Source organism: Peromyscus leucopus, chromosome 10 (assembly GCF_004664715.2).
Source record: "Peromyscus leucopus breed LL Stock chromosome 10, UCI_PerLeu_2.1, whole genome shotgun sequence".
NCBI lineage: Eukaryota > Metazoa > Chordata > Mammalia > Rodentia > Cricetidae > Peromyscus > Peromyscus leucopus.
Genome location: NC_051071.1, coordinates 14,643,216 through 14,651,433, shown reverse-complemented (window position 1 = coordinate 14,651,433; position 8,218 = coordinate 14,643,216). Strand labels below are relative to the sequence as shown.

General features: G+C 53.4%; 1 long non-coding RNA gene across 1 annotated transcript; it reads right to left on the bottom strand.

Moving 5' to 3' along the window:
* Positions 1 to 3,218: 3,218 nt before the first annotated feature.
* LOC119088630 lies at positions 3,219 to 5,282 on the bottom strand. Its single transcript, XR_005092305.1, has 2 exons — positions 4,961 to 5,282; positions 3,219 to 4,650 (listed from the first exon to the last, which is right to left on the bottom strand). It is a non-coding gene; the product is annotated as an uncharacterized LOC119088630 (long non-coding RNA).
* Between the last annotated feature and the right edge of the window lie 2,936 nt (positions 5,283 to 8,218).

The window sequence follows — 8,218 nt, the reverse complement described above, 5'->3', positions numbered from 1 at the left end:
AGTTCTTAAAAATAGAAACAAAACCGGGCGGGGTGGCTCACGCCTTTAAACCCCGCACTCTGGAGGCCGAGGCAGGTAGATCGCTGAGTTCGAGGCCAGCCTGGTCCACACAGAGTTCCAGGACAGCCAGGGCTACACAGAGAAACCCTGGGGGGAAGCGGGTCACGGACCCGGACGACGATCCGGGCACAGAGACAAAACTAAACCTCAGCTTGGGAAGATGTCTCAGTCTCTGTTCTCCTGCAGGAAGCTGCTGCAGGTCAGAGCCTCCTGGGATTGGCAGAGTTAAAAATCCTTCAACCCAGGATGCTGTAGACCTTTTGTTCAATTCTGACAATGGAATTAGGAATTGGGGGGAGCGGACTGGGAAGCAAGTAGCTGTGGTCGGAATGCATCCTTTCGGGTAGGGGTCTGGAGAAGCCTGTGTTGAGTCACCAGGTAAATGAAAAGGATGCATCCCCGCGTGTGAGCGGTGTGTGTCGTGTGCCCGGAAAGATGTAAGTGTGGCAGAGGGCTGGAACGCTGGGCTACCAGTCTAACCCGTGTGTAAGAGTGCCTGCTGTGCGTTCAGCAAGTCCGTAACTACCCAGGGAGACCTTCCAAAACAGGAACGCGATATTGGTCCCTGAAAGGTTGGGTAATGGGTTTTCCTTACATCTGAAACCCAAGGGGACCAATCCTGGGTTCCCCATGAATCTCAGACTCTTCTGAATGTCTTTGTCTTCTGAAATCCTGGGGTCCCGCGAGGGAGCACTTAGTTAAGGACGCTGAGATCGGTACCCTTCCACCTATCAATCATCCTGAAATCCTTGTTAGGAATTTCCTGCTCCGTCATCCCACTTCCTCAGCAACACTGCGAACTGACCTGGAGGGATGCTAGAACTTTATCTTCCGTTTTCCCGCCCACTCTCCTGTCCACAGCCTGCCCCTGGGATGCAGCGAACTCTCTGGCTTCCCGCTCCCAGTCCTGAGACACTCAACCCATCTTCACAGCTGGGTTTGGTGTTCCTTCTCCAGTCAGTTCGAGCACCCGTGAGTGGTTCTACCAAATCCACAGAGTGCACCAGGCCCTGGGATTTCACCAGACCAAGACAAACACCTGCCCTTCGGCACTGTTTGTTGGTGTGTTTGTTCCAGGGGTAGGGATGTGCCAGCAAGACACTCTGCTAGTGTGCTGCAGCCCAAGCCCAGGATTAAAAAAGTCTGTGTGTGGATGGGGAATATACAGTTAAGTGTGTGGGTGTGTGCTGTGCATGTGTTCCTGTGGATGCACATGTGTGGGGAGGCCAGGCATCAATGCTGGCGTCTTCCTTGATCACTCTCCACCTGAGACAGGGTCCCTGTGATGATCAGCGTGGGTCATCAAAATTTGACAGGATTAGGAATCACCTAGGAGACGCAGTTCCAGGCACACCTGGGAGGGATTAGATTGGGTTAGCCTCTGGGCAAGCCTGTGAGAGATTATCTTGATTGAGTTAATAGATGTGGAAGATTTGGCCATTGCCTGCTGGGTTTGGGTCCTGGGCTGCATATAACGGAGGATGCTAGCTAATCCTGGATCTCCATTCCTCTCTTTTTGCTGACGGCAGACACAATGTGACCGGCTCCTTCAAGTTCCGTTTGCCCCGGCTCCCCCACTGTGATGAACTGTACATTAATGGGCTACTGAGGTCAAGTGTTAGGTTACATCATCAAAGCAAGGAGCTAGGACAGTCTCTCCGTAAACTGTGGAGTCACTGATTCCACTGCTGACCTGTGAGCTCCAGGGATCTCCCGGTCAGCACCCCCAGACTCTGCCACCCACTGGGGTTACAGATGAGCTGTGGCAGTTTTACATTCGTGCTGGGGATCCAAATTCAGGTCCTTACGCTTGCATGACGGGCACTTTCCCAGGTGAGCCCTCTTCTCTATCCCAGTGTTCTCCGTTCTAATTGGAAGGGCAGACTAGACGCAAAGTCAAACTGTTTTACATGTGGGTGAGTACTCTGAAGAAATTAAAGTAGGCTGTGTATAGTGGCGCATGCCTGTAACGCCAGAGCTTGAAGTTTGAGGTAGGAGGCTTGAGAGTTTGAGTCCAGCCTGGCTACACAGCAAAACCCTGGAGAAGGGGGCGGGGCCGGGGAAGGAGGGAGGGCACGCTGGTTCAGGAAGTGCCTCCTGGGAAGGTGGACAGCCCTGAAGATCTGTGGATGAACGCTCCCAAAGAAGGGCAGCCCAGACACAAGTCTGGAGGCAGAGCTTAGCACAGAGCGGAGAAAGCCGTATCCTGGGGGCCCTGGGATCAAGCCTTGCCTGCCTTTAGATTGTGGGGCAGTGTCCGAGGGTGGTGGCCAACACCTGTAGTCCCGGCACGTGGTCGGGTCCGTTATCCCCTGCTTCTCAGCCTCTTATCCGAAGAACTGATCCACCTTTACCCACAGAGCCTTCTGGCTAACCCTGATCCCAGCACTTGGGAGGCAGAGGCAGAAGGGTCAGGAGTTCAAGGTCATCCTCACCAAATAATGACAGAGGAGATGAGGCAGTACCAGAGAGACCAATGACCAGAACAAGGTGGTGGGCGGTGCCTAGTGACACATTCTGAAGGAGCTGAGCTTATGTTATTTAAAAGTTTTAAATTTAGTTTTGTGCCAGGCAGTGGTAGTGCACACCTTTAATCCCAGCCCTTAGGTGGCAGAGGCAGGCAGATCTCTGTGAGTTCGAGGCCAGCCTGGTCTACATAGTGAGTTCCAGGACAGCTTGGACTACACAGAGAAACCTTGTCTCGAAAAAACAACAACAAAATTTAATTTTGTTTATTTATTTTTGAGGCAGGTCTTGCTACGTTGTCTGAGGTTAGTATCAATTACAGACATGAGCTCTATGATATTCAGCTTCAATTTTGAAAATCAGCTTAATGTGTTAGAGCATTCTTAGGTAGTAGACAATACAAAGATTTATCCTATTCTCCTGGCTCTGCCACACAGCCCCCCACTGCCACACAGACATTTGATGAGCAGACATAGGCACATTGCTATTGACTGCATAAATAAAATCCCCCCCTCTGTGTGTGGCCCAGGTGGGTTGGAACCCATATATAGCTGAGGATGGCCTTGAACTTCTGACCTCTGGCTCACTTTGCTTCTTTATTCCTGGTGTTGTATCTCATTCCTTGCCAACAGATAGATAACAGGTTTTCTGGCCCCCATCCCCACCAACTCAGTAAGCCAGATCGCACCAAATTGAAAAAGTGTAACAACAGGTTTATTTGTGCAAAGCAACCCCTGCGTGGGTTCTCCGGTCCCAGAGATCAAAGCTAGAGGAGTCACAGTCCCAAACTAAATCAGGGAGACTTTATAGGTTGTAGGCAAGGGATGATGACGTGTCCAACATGAGCTGGATTTATGCCCAAGTGTGGTTTAAAAAAAAATAAAAACAAAAAAACTGAGTGCTTAGGTGGAGACTTGGGTGGCTGGTAACTTCAGGGAAGGAAGCTCAGTAGCAGCCAAGAATTAGGAACTGGGCTTTTTAGCGCCTTCCCTTTGTTTGGAAACTCTCTGAGGGGCAGGGGTTTGGAGAGAGAGACAGGGATGGGGCTTTCCAGATCATGCAGGGGTGAGCTGGAGGCTCCAACGGAACCATGAACAACAGCAGGTGCCGTTTATGCTATGAGCTGAGTAGTTTCACTGACCTAGGGGGCTAGGATTTGGAACAACACACTCGGGTCCAAGGGGCTTGGCCTAGGGGCTCTGTCTTGGAGAGGGCTATGGGGACACGATTTCCTCAAGGGCCATTGGACTTGGGACAGAAGAAAGTGATGGCCTTAGAGGTCAAAGGCCAGGACTGGTTGGTGATGCTCAGCCGTGGGCTTCAGGTCTGGTGGGATTGCCCTCCTGCCCACCGGCAGCCCTGGGCAGGTGCAAGCCTCCGGGAGCACAGGACATCCACATCCGACTCTGCTGGAAGCCTTTCAGATGATGAGGAGAAACCGAGCTTCCTTCCAGGAACACCTATCATTTTGGCGGGCTGTGCTTCTCAGCCTTGCCCTCTGCTTCCTGATGTCTTCCCTCTCTGCCTTGGCGTGGATTTCTTCCCTCACTGGACACCAACTTGGGCAGACACCATGCGACAGACACCATTGTGTGCCTGCTCAGGTCCAACGGAGCGCTTTCCACACCGTGTGCCAGCTGAGTGGGATACAGATGCCACCTGGCTTCCCCTCAACAACCAGTGGCAACAGTGTGACCCTGGGCTGAGGTCCACTGACCTCTGAGGGCCAGAGTTGGGGTCTGGGGACTGCCAGTGGGTGCTAGAGGCAGGGGGCTCTCATCCCCAGCCCCTGCCTGTCACCTCACCCGGCTCTAGGCAGCGTCCACGGGCTGTGGGTGCACAACCTCCTCCGTCTGCTGCTCTTGTGCTCACCGACCGGGGCAGGCCTGCGAACTCGGGATCCGTGTCTTCGTCTGCAGCTGAGGCCAGGGCCTGACTGACCACCCATGAGCGGGGTGACTCAAGGGTGAAGGCTGTGTGTGACTCCCTGCTACATGGCTGGAGGATGAGGGACTCCCTGGGTACCAGTCATCTGAGGAGGCCCTTCATCTTCACGGTGCACAAGTCAGTCAGTCCTTGGGTTTGGGCAACCCTGGGCTAAGGAGGCTGAATGTAGAGATTGACCTTGAAGGATGGAAGACAGCATTTGTATGACCTGCTTTGTCTACCAAACACTCAGTGAGGTGAGAACTGTCAGAGAAACCCCCCACCCCCCCCCACCACACACACACACACACACACACACACACACACACACAACCCTTTTCCTTCCTAACCAGTTACAAGTGCCCACTGGTGACAGTTACTCTCTTCAGGCTCCAAATACCCGTGTATTTGTCTGGATATGGGCCACAACACCCCAGAACAAGCGGAGCTCTGGGGCACACCTTACAGTCTCAAGAAGAGAAGGGCGCCTTCACCAGGGCCTCACTACCTTCATGTGCAGCCTTCTCCTCCGGGTGATGGCAGGGCACGGATCACTTTTGGTGATGAGGTCACATTGGAGGTCCCTGCTTCTGGATCATGTCCTAACCCAGCTGCCGGCTGGGGCTGGTTCCCGAAAACTGTAGCCGGTGACTCAGACTGTTTCGCAGCCGCAGCCGTGGGTAACAAGCTTCAGGCTCCCTCCTGACCCTTGGACTCCAGGGCCTAGCGGCCCTGCATCAGACTGAAGGACTGCAAAGTCAGGAAGCACCTGGGGAATCCAGGAAGGAGTCGCTTGGCAGGCAGAGCCTGAGGCCTGGGGAAGGGAGGGAGGGAGGAGGAGGGAGGGAGGGTGAGTCCCTGGCGGCAGAGCTTGAGGCTGGGAAGGGAGGGGGGGGGGGGGGGGGAGTGGCCGGCGCAGAGCTTGAGGCCTGAAGTGCTGCAGGACGGCTGAATTCTTTGGGATCCGAATCTTCACAGCCTTGCCAAGCCCTGTGGGGAAAGATCAGCTGCAAAGTCCTCTGAGCGGAACCCCAGGTGCCAGCTGGTCCCAGTCTGACTTGGAAGCGGTGAGGGGCCCGGGCTGTTTAGGGTTGGCGATGGCTCTTTGCTAGGACGCTCTTGGAAGCCAGAGCCCCCGCTGACCCTGGGCAGCGCGCAAGCAAGCGAAGGCAGGACAGGGGCTGAGGAGGAGCTCCGAAGCATCTCCCTCCCACACTGCAGGACAGCCACACAAAGGGCCTCCTCCGCGGGCGGCCCGCAGGATGGGCCAGGCTGGCAGGGCGGCCTGAGACTGTCCCAGTGCAGGACGAGGGCCGCTGCAAATGAAACACAGACCTCGATCACGCAGGCAGGCCTTCCATCTTACCCGGAGCCAAGAAATCCTGGCGAACAGCTCAGCGGGGCCGCGGCGAGCAAGCGAGGAAAAGCACCGGGCAATACTTGAAACCAAGCAGGCCCCCTGGAGATGTTGGATTCCTGACAGGCAAGGAGCCACGCCAAGGGTTTGGTTTTTTTTTTCCTTGCTGGCCCAAACCCGAAAGCTGAGGACTCTAGGGGAGGTGGGAGATCGGCCTGAGAGGGACTCAGAGGAAGGCTCTCAAAAAGCCGGAAAATGTTCACCCAGCTCCGACCCCAGAGAGAGTGCGGGAGAGGGGGCACTTGGCTTCCCATGCCTGCCAGGCCACACTATCCTGGTGGAGGCTCCAGTGAGGGGGGGCTATGGCAGTGTGGTGTCTCCAACACTCCGGGGGCCTGGCTGCAAAGCCCAGCTTCCATCTGAGGGAGGGCAGTGTGTGAAGACACCTCTCCCACGCTGTGCAGGGACTGACCCCCTAAAGCAAGGCTGCTCATGACGCCTGGGGTGTGGCTTGCTTCGCTCTTTGGTTAGCTCTTGCTTAGCTTTTTGAAGCCAGGGATTGTACCCGTGGCTTCATATATCCTAGGCACACATTCTCCAGGAAGCCTCACCCTTAGTGCCTGGTTGCTTTATCCCAAATGGATGTGCGCAGCAGTGCATTGTGGGTAGTAAAACTTATGAACACACAAAGGAGCCTTCTTTTATTCATATTACCTGTCGTCTGTGGAGGGAGGTTACTTTTTTTGAAGTTCTAAAATTAAGCTGGACGTGGTGGCTTCTGTCTGTAATCCTCCCACTTGGGAGGTAGAGGCAGGAAGATCAGGAGTTCAAGGACAGCCTGGGCTGTCTCAGAAAAAAAAAAAAAGTTCTAAAATTAATAAAAGAAATCCTGCCTGAGGATGGACTTGGTGTCACAACCCTCTGTCTTTACCAGATCTTGAAGAAAAAGACAAAAAAGGAATACGCAACAATATGACAGCTTTTTAAAAATAATAGAAAGAGAAATCTTTCTGAATATAAGAGTAGAGCACTCTCTATAAAAGGGAATTTGGGCCAAAAAAAAAAAAAATAGAAATCATGGGTCAAAGGTCACCTGTTACCTCCTGAAGGCAGTGATGTCATTTGAAACTATTTCCTACCCATACAGAGAAATGGATTTACATGGGATGGAGTTGTTAGAATGAGGGGCTGGAGGCAGCCCAGGAGAGCAGTTCTTATCATGTCTGTCTTCCTGCTGCTCCTCCTGAAGGTAACCCCCAACTTGCCCGAGGCCCGCAAGTGTGAGGAATTCTCTTGATTAGGTTCATTGTCGTGGGAAGCTCTGAACTGATTGTAGGTGGGTCCCGGGCTGTATAACTAGAGAAAGTGAGCTGAGCGCTAGTGTGCACCTCTGCACACCTCTCCTGATCGTGGACGCGGTGCGACCAGCTCCCTCAGGTCCCACCACTGACTTCCCTGCTATGATAGAGTCTCACCTGGAACGGGAGCCAAACTGGATCTTTTCTGCCTTAAAACAGTAGACGAGAAGGATGAATGCCCCCTGATCAACTAGCTTTCTCCTTTTTGTGCAGTCCAGAACCCAAGTCCAGGGAAAGACACTGTTCACTTTTAGGGTGGGCTCTCTCTCAGGAGGGCAGGGCACCTCCTTCAAATGTCGACTCTATCTTGGCTTTAGATACAGTGCCCCTACTCAGGGAAAATAATCACTGGCCTGGGCATGTAGCTCAGTGGTCAAGTGCTTAAGTACACATGAGACCCTAGGTTTGGTTCCCCAGCATTGTAAATATGGGGGAGGGGAGAAGGAGGGAGGGAGGGTGGGAGGGAGGAGGGGGGGAAGAGCACAGAAGAGCAGGGAAGGGGAGGGAAGGGAAGGGAAGGGAAGGGAAGGGAAGGGAAGGGAAGGGAAGGGAAGGGAATTGTTGGGCATCTGATCCCGTCTCTTTATTCCCAGAATCCACCACTCTGTATTCCTGGTGCTGTCAGTCCATTTTAGGGATCGAGGCAGGATGGTAGCCGTCCTGTTTGCTCTAACTCCAATTGAAAACGGTGGAGATTCTCCTGGAGTTAGAGTTCTGTCCCCACTGTGGAATGCTCTGGGCCTGAGACTGGTTCTATTCCATTCCTCGATCTGGAGTGCCTTTACGTGGGTTCCTCTCAATCCCCACTAAGCTGCTTGCTTCTTGGGTTCGAGTCCACTCCCCCACCCTCCCGTGTGCTTGTCTGTCTCCTCTGCCGCCCTTGCCCTGCACCTGGGCCAGAGTTATACTCATTTAATTAAAATCTTAAAACCCATTTTACACTAAGTAATTAAAGTAATACTTTAGGAACTCGGCTTCATCCTACCAGCCAGCCCCACCTGCCAGCCATATGAATGTGGCATCTTGGAGGTGAATCCTCAGCCTCAGGTCA